The sequence below is a fragment of the Ambystoma mexicanum genome, chromosome 7p, assembly GCF_040938575.1.
Source record: "Ambystoma mexicanum isolate Mex_15411 chromosome 7p, UKY_AmexF1_1, whole genome shotgun sequence".
Taxonomy (NCBI): domain Eukaryota; kingdom Metazoa; phylum Chordata; class Amphibia; order Caudata; family Ambystomatidae; genus Ambystoma; species Ambystoma mexicanum.
This window is the reverse complement of record NC_090939.1, coordinates 495503513-495517513: the sequence shown is the minus strand read 5'-3', so window position 1 is coordinate 495517513 and position 14001 is coordinate 495503513. Positions and strand designations below refer to the sequence as shown.

Sequence of the window (14001 nt, the reverse complement as noted above, 5' to 3'; positions counted from 1 at the left end):
TAAAACATTTCGCTTGAACTAACTGCAGTTTTGCAGGCAAGTAACTTTTCTTGCGTGACTATGCCTTGTGGTGGCAGTGTCCCGAGTCATGCATAAATGAATTGTGAACAGTGTCTGAATTGCATCCCAAAGCTACACAGGTATCCTGGGTTAAAACCAGACCATATGAATGTGGTGGCTGTTGACTGATTGACCAGCCCATTGCTGCAAAGGCTGTGCTTGGATTTCTTTTGCTATCCATTTAAAGTTTTGTTTAGCACACCTGAAACTTCGCTATTCACGAAGTGTATGCGCTATCTGCTCATAATGGACAATGGAATTTGCTATCTAACATAATCACTGTTCAACATTTACTAGTGCAATTTAATAACATTGGCCTTTTTGCAATACATGAAGGGGGTGGCATGTCAATCGTTAATACCCCTAATTTGCTATGGGTTTGGCTTGTATGACTGCAGTATCACTGGAGTTTTGACTCTTTACAGCAGGAAGTGCCTGTACCAACTTGAGAAACGCTTCTCGATCAGGTCTGCCAACAAGAAGCTGTAAGTTGATGACTGCAGTTTTTCTTATCCCTTACTAGTGTACTTGTATTACAGTGAACCATAATGGAGTAGAGGCCCCTTTAATTGCAAGCTTGACTGAAAGTGCTTCTCTGCACTAGAAACGGATACTTTAATTGTCCATGGGGGTAGTGGGAGGTGATGGGATGGCAGAAGATGCAGAAAACCATACTTGGTAATGAGGTGGCAGGTACTGCTAATGTAACCGTGCCCCCAACCTTCATGTGTTCCCTGTTTGGGGCTGTTGCTGTATTCAATAGCTATAGAAACAATACAAGGCATGGTGCATAGCCTACTAGCAATTATGTTCTGCGGTCACTCATTTCCCTAGTTTTCTTTACACTGCAGGTTTGACAGTTAATATTGTGCTTGTTAATCTTTACATCACCCACAAATAGGCTCCTTTCCATACCAACATTTAATCCATGTTGCCAGTCCGAACAGCATGTCCCACTGACCACCTCTATCTGCAAATGCCATATGATTGCTTTAGCGTCATGGAAAACCTTGTGGATGCTGATGGAGAGTGCTATGGGTTTGGGGTTGATGGTCACTTGACCCAAAGGTGGGTTTTCACCTGCCTTGCTTCTAGTCTCTTTAGTTTGATCATTATGTATTAAGAAATTCTGATGCTTGCTAATCTGCTTAGAATCGCATGCTGTGCCTATAATCCGACATCCAGTGGTAACCGCGCGTACTGCATCTCCTCTTTCGGAGACCGAAAGAGGACGTTGGCATAGCGGTGTCTAACACTATCCCTATCGTGAAGTGTAGTGGGCAAAAATCCCTCACGCGCCAAGGTCCCCCGATTGTAATTTTTCTGCCATGAGGGAGCCCAAGGCTATTGTGAGTACATAAAGAGAAAGTAGTAGTCTATGTTCCTTCCACCCCGAGTGGGGAGGCAGGGTGGGCGCATGTAAGCAGCTACAATCATCAGAAATGGTATTACGGTGAGTAATGCATGTCTCTGATGCTTGTTAATCTGCTTAGAATCACATGCTGTGCATGTAATAGCGAGCAGTACCCGGAGGTGGATGTGAGAGGGAACAGTAGTGAAGATACCTTAATACTGCTTGTCCCACCTGAGAATCAAATCTAGAATGAGTGTCTAAGCAATGCTTTGTAAAGGTGTGTACAGAACTGTTTGCTGCCTTGCAAATGGACTCCAGGTGCACATTTGCAGTGAATGCTATGGAAGCCCCAGTGCCCCGAGTAGTGTGCTCTAGGCTTGAAGGGCAGTTCTCTCTTGCTAAGAGTAGAACTGTGTGATGCACTTAACTATCCACCTTGAGATAGCTGACTTAGAGACAGGATCCCCTTCTCTGCCAGCTGCCGCTGAAACGAAAAACTGGTTTGTTTCCCTCAGTGGTTTCGCCCTTTCCATGTAAAACATGACTGCCCTGCACACATCCGGTGTGTAGGCTTCTCTCGGCCATGCTAGTGGGATTCTGGAAGAACGTAGGTAGTTCGACCTTATCCTGGTGGATCATTTTGGCTATGTCGTAGTGTTAGACTGGCAGGGAAGGATCCTCCTGAAGGGTTCCACCAGGGGCATAGTTAACTCTACAGCCCTCCAAAGGGTTGTACCAATTAAAAATTGTCGGCAACGTGGCCTACAATTCACACATTCACAAAACATTACTGCCTCGAGTCTTCCCTCAGATGGGAGCTTTGGTAAAGCAGACCTGCATTTGGTTCATGAAAACCGATCAACTGAAATTCTTAATCCCTCCACCAAATCCAAAACTGCTTTGGGAGTCTAGCAAAGATGCGGAATACGTGGGTGGATACAATCCATTGAAGATCAAATTGGTTACCTCTTAACGTTCTTTCGACTGGATGTTCTCCCATCTATTCCTAATCGCCCTCCCAACCTACCACACATTAGAATTTCCCATGCTATTACAGATTTCATTCCTTTAAGACGAAGTATGGTAATTTCTGTGGTTATGCAGGTATTTCTACTGTAAGAAAAAACAGAACCAGAACCTGAAGAGCTGATGTACTCCTGCCAGAGATTGGGGGGGATCCCTTTATCAGCTGGGCTTTTCCCCTCAACCAGAGGAAATTGCAGTTATGCACATCTCAGGATCTGGTCTTCCTAGGAGCATGTTGGAACACTACTGTTTAATGGGTGCCCCCCAATGCCCAAGAGGCTTATGTACCAAGTCCTTGGGCCACTTTCTGGCCCACTCAACCACCTCGGCATGGTGGTTCCAGCACATTCTGGTCTTACGGCCTCCTGCATGCTGACTCTGCAGCATGCCTGTCGTGAGATGCAGCGCCTCCAGCTCCACATGGTGGCCAATTGGCTTCAGGAGACTGGGTTTTTGCTGGTGGCCATTGGATGGCAATGTTTCAGTCTGAGCTCCTTCACCTGACTGGAGCCTACCCTTTTGGCGACAACTGACTCCTCTTTTGGGCTGGTGGGGAGGGTACTCTGAGGGCTATGCAATTAATGGAGCATGGTCCTGAACTGAAGCCCACCTACATATCCATCTGCTTGAGCCAAAGGCAGTGTGCCTGGCCCTCATGGGGGTTTTGCCCCTAATCGGGGACAAGTCGGTTCCAGTCAGGCCAGACCATACTGTTTTACCTGACCATGAAGGGTGGCACCTGTTTTGCTGCCCCTACTGTATGGGGCAGTTTTTGTCTGGGAATGGGTCTTAGAGATTTGTGTTTCGGCAGTCCACTTGGCTGGGGGGACAGCAGTGCTCGCAGACTTGGACTTATCAGCATTGCCCTTGAATGCCAAGTGGTCCCCAAGTTTACCTCATGGGCAGATCGGGGTCAGAGGTCACTGGGAGGTGCTAGATCTGCTGGCACGGCTCCAGCAGACCCTCCAGTTCCAGGTTTTTGTGGGCTGCAGCCTCATCAGGTTGCCCTCAATGGATTTCGAGACCCTGGTTTTCAGATCTGTTGCAGTTGTGCTCAAAGGGTCCCGACAATCTTCCAATCCCCAGTAGGGGCTTCCTGACTCAGTGGGGTGGGGCAGAGAAACGTCCGTACTCAGGCTTTAGCATGTTCAGTTTTGAGAAGACAACTGGGACCTCATTCAGCAGGCCAGGAGGACCTGGACCCGGTCCAGTAGAAAAGCAAATGGACTAGGTTCTGCCATTGGGCTCGCGACAGGGGTCTGAACCCAGTGCTTGCTTGCACCCATTTGGCAGCTATCGAGGCTTAATTCCACATAGCATGTGTTTTCAGCAGCCAACCCAGTGGTTAATGCCCACCTTAAGGGGGTTGTCTAGGCTTTTACATCCGGTCTGGGACCTCAGTGGTTCTTGCAGCTCTGCAGTGCAAGCCTTTCGAGCTGATGGCCTCTGTGGACATCTGCTTGTAGTCGCTAAAGACTATTTTGGTGGCTCACTTCGGTGCGTATTGTTGGTGAGCTGCAGGCTTTCTTTGTACAAGCCCTTCACAATAACAAGGTGATCTTGTGCTCTCACCCAAACTGCGTGCCCAATCCACTCTATATGAATCGAGCGTTCTGCCTGACACCAGCTCCAGGCGATATGCTGTTTGGTCAGGCGGTTCGGAAGAACCTTTTCTCTTCATCTTTGATTTGAGGCAGGTTGTTGCAGCTCCATCCTATGCTCCTGTTTGGTGTAATCGCCTACACGGATGAATGAAGGGGGACGAGACGTAGGAGTAAATTAGTTTGTCACTGTAGTGAGTACTTGTAGTCCCCTTTACTCCATATATCCACCTGCCCTCCCTGCTAGTATGCTGAGGGCTAATTTGTACAAAGTGTAGCCAGGTATCTAAGTGTCCGATGTGTTCCAAGGACTGAGTTGAGATGCTGAAGGGCGGGGCCTTCCTACTCTTGAGGCCGCGCCCCTGCATGCTATACTAAATTTAAAGGGAAGCTCCATTTTTCGCTGACAAAGGTTCTGGTACCATCCCCATGTTGGACCTCCACAAGGATGGAGCAAAGGGAGCTATGGACTAGGACTATTCTAGTCCCTACCAAAATGTCTCCTAGGCGCCCACTGTGAGAACTAACATGGCCCATTGACATGTTCTTTGGGAAGGTAAAGGAGGAATGTTAATTTGCATATCAGTCTTTGTCCCGCCCACAAGAGCAGTCCAGCACCGAAATGCCAGGCAAACCTGGAGTACCAACTGCAGCCCCAGACACTTGTTTCAGCCTTGTTGGGCCTCATGAGTGAGGTGGAGCTATGCCTCTCAGCACAGTGAGCAAGGGGTCCATGTCTGGATAACTCAAACTTTGGGTGACCAGACCCAAGGCCCTTGAAACAATCAAATTAGTCTTAGGTACCCCTATGCGAGTATGACCACGGCCCATTGACCTGTTTTTTGGGAAGGTACCCACTAGAGGTACAGCGCCACCTCACGGAGGCCCAACATGGCTGAAACACGTGTTGGATTGCTGTTGGTACTCCAGGTTTGCCTGGCATTTCAGTGCTGGAGTGCTCTTGTGGGCGGGACAAAGACTGATATGCAAATGAATTCCTCTGTGAAAAGTACAATGAGCAAAAAGCGATGGCGGCAGACTCTGGAAGTGGATAAAAACCACTGAACCGTTAACATGCCATGTTTCTACAGAGGGGCGCCTGCTACTTTTTTTTTTTGTACTGAAGTCACTAGGAGTAACTCATTTCTATGAACAGACCATGATTCCACCTGCATCCACTTATTTATGTCCCCGGGAAATGAACAGGCCTCCCCCACACCCCCTCCTTCCCTGCTTTTGTAGGTCAACATTCTACTCCTGCTAATTCATGCCCAAGCAACCCTCCAAGGCCTAACCCAATCAAGGTTATGATAGACCTTTGTATTCCTGTTATCTTTTGCTTGTGTTTAGATGGCGGGATATTTATTTTGACCGTCCTCCGCAACCATGTAAAGTTTGTTCCATATACTCCAGTCGCTAGCAATCTTTTTAGGGGTAATTGGCTGCCCCAAGTCTGCCCCACTTTCTCATGTTGATTCCCAAGTATTTTGCTGACTTTGCTGCATATGTAATGGCGCCATCCTCGGAATCTCCCCCAATGTGGATGCGGTACAGGTAATATTGAACCTCTGATGTGACCTTGAGGCTTCCCTTAGTCTTTGGCTCTCCACCATTGCCACACCCACTGGATCCATAAGGGTTAATCCTACAGCTGAAAAATGCAATTTTTTACCTACTTGTATCCCTTTGTTCTTGCAGATCCCCCCCCCAATCCTTTCAGCAAAGGGCTCCATGACTAGGAGGGGCAATCGGGGACACCCTTGCTTCGTGCCTCTACCATGTCACTGGACCAGTCTGTTGTTGACAGTATGTTGGCTTTATTAGGGAGACGTAGTTCGCCATCTTGATCATTTTCCCATACTCCAGATTGCCCTGTAATGTCCTAACAGCCCCTGTCAACCCTGTTGCTTTTTCAGATTTTAATGTTGGTAACAAAGCATGAGCCCCAACCCTGTTCTTTCAATTAAGAGGTTGACTTTAGTTTCATCGTCTGATCAGGGGCTGTAAGGGATTGCATAAAGAGCTATAGCCTCTTGGTGTAAATCTTCGTATCCTGATTCAGCAAAGGTATAGGCCTAAAAGATGCACAGTTGGAGGGATCTTTGTCTGGTTTCACGATCAATACAATTTGGGCTTCTGTTATCCAGTGAAGTAGTGTCTCCCTCAAGAGGACCTCCATATGGGCCAAGAGAATGGGGGGGGGTCATTAGCTTTAGCTTTTAAAAGGTAGCCAATAACCTGTCTAGTTTCATCCTGGTGGGCATTCCCTTAATTGCCTCCTAGAATTTCCTGTTTTTCCATCGGTCGGTCCAGCCACCCTGTTCCTAATGGGTATAAACAGCATTGTCACAGATGCCAGGTATTCCTCCTGTTCAGTAGCATATAATTTGTGGTAGAAAGCCCTTAAATTATGGTCCTTTGACCCTACATTTATTGTCAGTGATCCATTTCATATAGGCCCGATTTGCTCAAAGCCTGTTGGCCTTAATTCCCTTTCTCATAAAATTCCTGCTTGGACCTTGGGAGCAGACCTTCTGCCTGATCTACCCTATGTGCGTTCAGCTCCAGTAGTCCCCCATGACTGTCGAGACCTGTATTGTTTCTCTTATTTCCACTAGGTCACCCTTGCGCTGTTTCCTGATTTTACAGTATAGCCGAGGCTGTAATGACCCTACCCCGCTCCACTACCTTGATTGTGTTCTAGTGATTCCCGAACAACGCCTCTGCTTCTCTGTGAAATTCTAAGTAGTGAATGCCTCCTTCAGTTTCTCCTTAACGTCCCATCTTTCAATACCCTGCCATTGAGTTTACAGTGATTTTGGTCACCCTGCTAGCTCTGCGGACAACCACTGCCAGGTGTTCTGAAATGGTGCCAGTCTAATGCCCATCGTATTGGTAGAGGCCGCAAGTACTTGGTCAATGTTTGAGTAGGACTTATGGACAAAGGAGAAGGTAGTGTAGTCCCTCTCCCCTTGGTGGTGATGTCTGCATAAGCCCTGTATTTTCCAGTAGTCTAATTGAGACTAATTGGAAAGGAAGAAGCAGTGGCAAGACCGAGTTTGGGGACAGCGGTCGAAAGGAAGATCCTGTTTGTCTCGTAGGGAGGATGGTGGGGCACCGAAAGACAGTAGTGTCAACATAGCTGACTAGCTGGTGCCAAATGAACAGACCAGAAGATGTGGACCCATGTGTGGGGAGGGCATGTATCCACTGGAGGAGAGGGGCTGAGGGGTCCGGTCAATCAAGGATGTACGGCATAAGGAATATTCCTGTAGTGGAGGGAAAAACTGTTTCTAATTGCATTCAAAAGTGAGGGGCGTACAATGCAAGGCGAAAAATGGTTCTGAGGGGGGATTTAGGACGGGGAATGTTAATATTCAGGGTAGGTGGCATCGGGAGGTTAATGCAGCAGGGCAAGAGTACAGTGAGTGACCCACCCTAGGTACAATGGAGAGCGACACATGGCAGCAATGTGGCTAGGATGATGAACCCCGTCAGTCTTTGGTTGTGCAACCTGAGGGGTTTCAACAGTCGCAACAGAAGGGTTCAACTGACAAGGGAGAGGAGAGGTGGCCGACAGTGGCTTTACAAGAAACTCATCTGATGCAGAAGGACCACCCTCGGTCAAAGAACAAACCACTCTGTTCCTATCGGGTGTACACCGCATAGTCACCGAAGCCAGGTATTCCTCCTGCCTCTGTTGGTCCACCCTTTCGGCGTATAATTTGTGAAACAAATCCCAGAAAGCCCTTAGTTTATGGTCCTCTGGCCCATCTGTTCCCTTATAGTCTGTGATCCTTAATATAGGCCTGATTTTATTTTTTATTTTTTTTCCTCCTCTCTAGGTCTCAATTTCTCAAAGCAGCCATGTCAGCAATGGTTTCTCGGCAAGACGTTTGCCTGGCAGCTACCTGGGCTGTATCTCTCACATTCGCCAAACTCTATTGTTTGTATGTACAAGCAAGAGCTGACACTGGTGTGGTAAAAGCATGCTGCAGCATCTCTTAGAAACATGTACAAATGTGAATGCTGCTTTGAAATCTAGTCAAAGCTGCATCTATGAAGGGTCCAGTGCTGGAGACGGAGTAATTTGCTTATATGAAATGCCAATTCTTCTGCATTGTTACCATTCATAGTTCAACATGCACCTGCACTCACCCCGCCCCCTTCACCCTGCAACCCCCCCTCCCCCCCCCCCCCAGCCTCAAGGGGTGGAGCTGAGGCCCTTGTTAGGTGTAAAATTACCCTAAACAAGGTGATGGTGTACACTGGATTTGTCTTTAATATAGGAAGCTTGTAACTGAGGATTCACAGCCTATGAGGAATTTTAAAAGATGTGCATCTGCGACAATACCAATGCTGGTTAACTGGAGTTACAAGTTTGTGAATCGCTACTGTTAAAGCACTGATGTGCAGGTGGAATGGGTTCTAGTGGGTACAGAAACAAAAATGACAGTCAAAAACATGTTTCTTTGTCAAATTAGTTTTAAAAAGCTGTCTGAAACATTATGTCCTCAGCAATAAAGATTATGCTCATGGTGGAACTGTCAGCTGGCATATACAATTTGTTTCAAAGTTGCACAAGAAGCACAATACAGTGGCTATGATTTGCAAACAAGAACCCTATTCGGAGTCCAAGGTTTCAGAAGGAAAACAATTACTACATTTGGTAGTACATTGCGTTAACCATATTGTGCATCAAAATAAATCCACACAATTCAGAAATTGTTTTCGTTGGAAGTAGCCTAAATTCATTCATATAACCTCATCATTGTACAGCAATATTCCCCAAAAAGAAGACTGGTTTCTGGGTGGAGACGAGGGCCTCACTTAGACTAGTTGATTGCAGAGTGACTGCTGCTTGGTAAAGCATTTGACAGCCTGGAAAGGGAAATAGATACCACATGACACTTATTAAAGCGGGTCTCTGGGAGAAGTTACCAGCCAATAGGTTTCCTGGCAGATAGTAATTTTGGATCATTTACAGACTGCTACCCAGCCAAACAAGTGGTGGGTGGTTTACTGGAGCACGGCCATACACCTACTCCACAGCAATGCAGAAGCAAATCAAGAAAAGGAGCAACCTTTAGGGGCATCCACTAATGCCAAACAAGGACTCAAAGATCTGGAACCCTTCAATATTATTCGAATTGGTTAAGAGGTGGTTAACATTAACCCAGGCATGCAAGATCATATTTGACATGTGGGTGTTGTACATAGTGGCTCACAGCTACTGCCATGCAGCCTACCACTGCAGGAAAGAATGATTCACACACATCTGGAACAGGAAGTTTAAGGACTACTCGGCAAGAGTACATCAAACATTTCATAAGATATATCATTTTATTCGCCATTCCATAAGACCTAGACGGAGGCCCGTTTTAGGTCTATGGCCTCTCAAACAAGTTTGTCAAACCGCATAAATTAAGGGTTATCACTTCAGGAGGCAATCCCACTGCCAAAGAAGGGTGTCTATTTGACAACATTGGACATTAAATATGCATAATTTCATATTACAATGTTCCAGGACAGGTTTTGATTCAAAATAGCACGTTAGCAGTTCAAAGTACATGATATGATAGTTTATTTATATAGCGCCTATACACAATGTTTCAAAGCGCTTCAAGGGAGGGAACAAGGGGAAAAAAACAATGACATTCTTACAGGCCATGAACAGGAGGATGTGAAATGAACTATCGTACTCGGCCTATTGGGTGGAGGATATGGCGCCGTGCATGCCAGGTGATGGAAAACCCAGTCCCGTGCGCCCCGCAGATACCGCTGGTTGCGCTGGCTGGGACAGACTGGCAGCTATGGATTACAATCGGAAACCACTGGGAGTCGGTGGGATTGGTGACTATGGGAGATGTCTGGCGGGAGGGGGAGGGAGGAGTTATCACACATTTTGAAGAGCTAGGAGAGGAAGTGGGGTTACACGTGGGTCAATATATTACATATCATAGAATAACGCAGAAGATTAAGGAAACTTGGCCTGAAACAATATTGGAGGAAGAGCCGGATGTCGTCATAGACACGATATACGGTATAGCGGAAGGAGGGCATGAGATCTCTAGACTGTACGAAATGATGTAGGTGGGGAAAGAACTAACACAACTGAGACTGGACTGGGAAGCAGAGGTGGGAGCCCCAATGGGATGTGGGAACGTGCCCTGGGGTACCATAAAAGGGTGTCTACAAATGCTAGATTAAAACAAATACAATTGTACATTACGCACAGGGCATACATGACACCCCTGAGGATATCGAGGTTTGAGAAGGCTGGCAGAGAAGCATGTCCCAAATGCGACGAAGAGCAGGCCGATATGGTACATATGTTCTGGTCCTGCCCGGTGATTGAGTGCTTCTGGAGCGAAGTAGCTAGGAAACTAGCGGATAAGGGGATCACTATAGTTATATCAGCCTGGGCCTGCTTACTGGGAGGGTTCCCCAGATCGCAGAAACTTAAGCATGTCAATAAATTGAAGGATCTAGCATATGTGCTCGCAAAAAGGAGAATTGCCATGGGATGGAAGATATGTCATAGGCCACGAGTTGAGATTTGGTGGAAGGATCTGCAGAAATGGGCAGAGACTATGGTATGGCAGGAGGCAAGTAATGCAGGGGGAGAGGATGAGATGGGACCCCTGATGGCATGGAAATTGTTGGTAGCTGAACTGTTTGGAACGATACAAGACTTGATAGAATATCTTGAAAATGAGACCCCACCATGCAGTGCAGATGCAAAGTGAGCAGAATAAATGGGCTTGGGAGGGTGGGATAAGGGCAGCAGTGACTAAAGTGGCTTAATCAACAATGTTGAAACTTATTATTTGCACTGCAAGTTTTGTTTGTTTGAATATATAATAAAAATTGTTTTAAAAAAAAAAACTATCGTACTCGGCCTGACGACATTTCAGATACTGCAATAGCTAAAACATAGATAAGGAACGGAGGGGGAGAGTGGGAAGGAAATGGAAACACAGGCGACTACCGTACTACGCCTGACAACATTTCTGGTAGAGCCGGAAAAAAAAACAAGAGGTGAGGGAGAGCAGAAAGGTAGGGGAGGAACAAAACAAGCGACTATCAGATTAGGCCTGATAACATTTCAGATAGTGCTGGAGGGGGTTGGGGAGGAAAAAACCAGTAAGGGGAGGGAGGAGACAGACTAGGTTGCTATCAGCAGTCAAGAGTGGAGAAGCAAGAGGGGAGAGTGAATACAATTGCAGAAGTCAGTAGTAACACATAATGTTGCAAGCCAGGATACAAGATGAAGATGGGAACAGCATGATTCGGGGCCACCATGATTACAAGATGCAAAAGAAGTTCAGCATGAGAGTTGAGAAAGAGTGACACACCATGAATGAATGAAGTCCATCAGTCAAATCCAGCATTGGCCACAAGACTGTGAAACCACAATGTATCAGGACAGACTCCTGCAGAAGTAGGCTTGAGTGGGGTGAGGGGGAGCAGGGTAGAAGAATCGAGCAAAACGGGCAACACCTGTGTGCGAGAATGGGGGGGGCACAGTCTTTTGGAATTTCATCACCACTTTATGCATTCACCAAGGTGCCTGCAGTTGTGGTGGCTCACTTGCACCGTCAACATTCCCATCTTCCCTCAGTATTACTGACTTATAACCTGAGAATCTGAGGTAATTGCTTGTACAACAGAAGGAACGAGTACAAGATATTTCATCAACAGGTCGGAGCCCATATAACTGTCAGTTCTGAAGCTTCTAGGAATTATGGCTTTTACCTTTGTCTACAAAGGCCTAAACCACCTTTTCCTACTGAAGTGGCTCTCCGACTAATGGTCCAAGTTGTCTGGCAGTGGTACTAGTGGTATCACCAAGGGATTTAAGGACTCTGCATTGGTGGACCAAATCAAACCAACATGCTGTCCTTACCAACCTGGCAAACCATATTAGATTACTCCTCATGTTAGCTGGTGTATCATTTTCAAGAGCTCACTGTTAAGGGGGCATGGGTAAGAGTAGGTAGCTTAGCAAATGCGTTGGGACATCTGGCACCAAAAATGGCCCTACACATTTCAGGCTAGAATTTACAACAGCATACTTGTGTGGATAACAGCCATGTTTAATTTTAACAGAGGAACCCTCAAGACCCCTTTTGCCCCTTGCACAGCATATGTGGCACTAATGCGTCAAAACACAACTTCATTCAATCACATCCCAAGAGAACAGCTTCCTAATGTTACTGCAAGATCATAAGTGGGGATCACACACACTGGAAAAATTTGGTTGTTAGATTAGCTAGCAGTGTATCAGTTTGCAGCAGCCTGGAACGCATAGTATATAGCCTTCCCATTTGGGTACCCAGAGAAGAGGTCACTATGAAAATGTACTATGGATACATTGGTCGAATATTTGCTTACGCTGAGATGCCCCTGTACCCCCTGCTGAGACACCTACTCTTCAAAGTGGTACTCAACCTACTCCACGACATGACATATGCTCATTGCACCATTTGGGCAAGGCAAACCTGGTACCCACTCATGTAGATGGTGGTCCAACCATCGATCAAGTTATTCCCAGTGCACAACTTACTGAAAACTGGCTCTAGTAACACTCAAGCCACAATATGATCATGGATCCAGGAAGTCAATTTGGACTTGCCAGCAAGGTGCCTGGAGTGTTATGGGAGACTAGAAAGCCCACCACTAGGCACTACTGCTTTAACAAGTGGAAGAGTTCAGTCATATGATGTGCCAAAAAAAAGAACCGTGCCCCATCAGATATTGTATACCTACTGTGTTTTCTGGGGTTTAAATTTGTTTCAACAGCCCCCGGCCCCCACCCCCTCTCCTCTAAAGTCCATGCCACATAGCATAGGTGCAACTTTGGGATTCACAGCTAATGTGCCAATTTGGGATTTGTAAGACTGCAACTTGGAATTTTAATCCACACGTTTAGTCCAACAAGCAATGGCTGATTCACAGGTGGGAGAGGCGGTCTTAAAAAATGTATTCCATTGCTACCAGTAGCTTACTTGCAACCTTCTGGTATGGCTTAGTCTTTGCAAAGCATGTCATTCTAAGCAGATTCACAAACCTCAGAAAACAAGCTACTTCCCAGTAAGTCTTTCTGTGGCTTTTATCTGATTGCTCCAATGTGCCCACCCTGCCTCACCACTCAAGCTAAGGGACAGTATAGAATCTGCGGCATACGAATGTTATAGGCTGTTGCTGCCTGATGTGATGGATAGGATCATGTATCCTTGTACACAGGTTGGATAGTGACGGGAACGCCCCGTTCTTCAAATTGGAAGCAATATGTAATACTCAAAGAATACCACTAGATTGGGCTGGGGGGGTTGTGGGGGGGGATTTGGGTATGACTGACTTGTAGCTGCTTAGAATCACAGAGCACATTGGGCAAATTTGTCATTTTAATAGTCAATGTGTTTAGCTGGACACTTACCAACTTCCTTCTGTGGAAAGGACACTGGAAACGCAGAACTGCTAATGAATAGAACTGTGGGTACTTGAATGGTGGATGTCTCAAAGAATTGAAAAGGGGGCTCAAATTTCAGTATGGCCCCCAACAGTGGACCAGGGCCTCTTAACATAACCTTGTTCTTGGGTGGTTCGCCAGTGTCAAACTAGGTTTCCCTGTGCAGGCAAAGCGTTCGATCCTGTTGGCAATTTGGCATAGCATGGGCTCTCTGCGTTTGGGCCTCAGTTCATTGCGGTCCAAAGTTCTGTTTTGGATCAGTGATAGTTGGTTCAAGACTTACCACTGGGTCCAGTCTGCACGTTACACGAGTGCTTCAGGAAGTTCAAATTGGTGATCGCGCTGGGTCGAGGAGAGTGCCTGTTTCAATGTGGTGCTCAAAGAAGCGGGCAGTCAAAGGCATCTGTAATGGTGTTGGTGTAGAATTCCATAGTTGGGTTGTTGTGCAGTTTTTTGGACCTACTTTTTGCTTTGTCCCCAAGTCG

The 14001-nt window shown here is 46.5% G+C and overlaps 1 protein-coding gene across 6 annotated transcripts in view; it reads left to right on the top strand.

The window, feature by feature from the left end:
* DDX3X (DEAD-box helicase 3 X-linked) overlaps positions 1 to 14001 on the top strand; it is a 466925-nt gene that overhangs the window by 135247 nt on the left and 317677 nt on the right. The window lies entirely within an intron of this gene.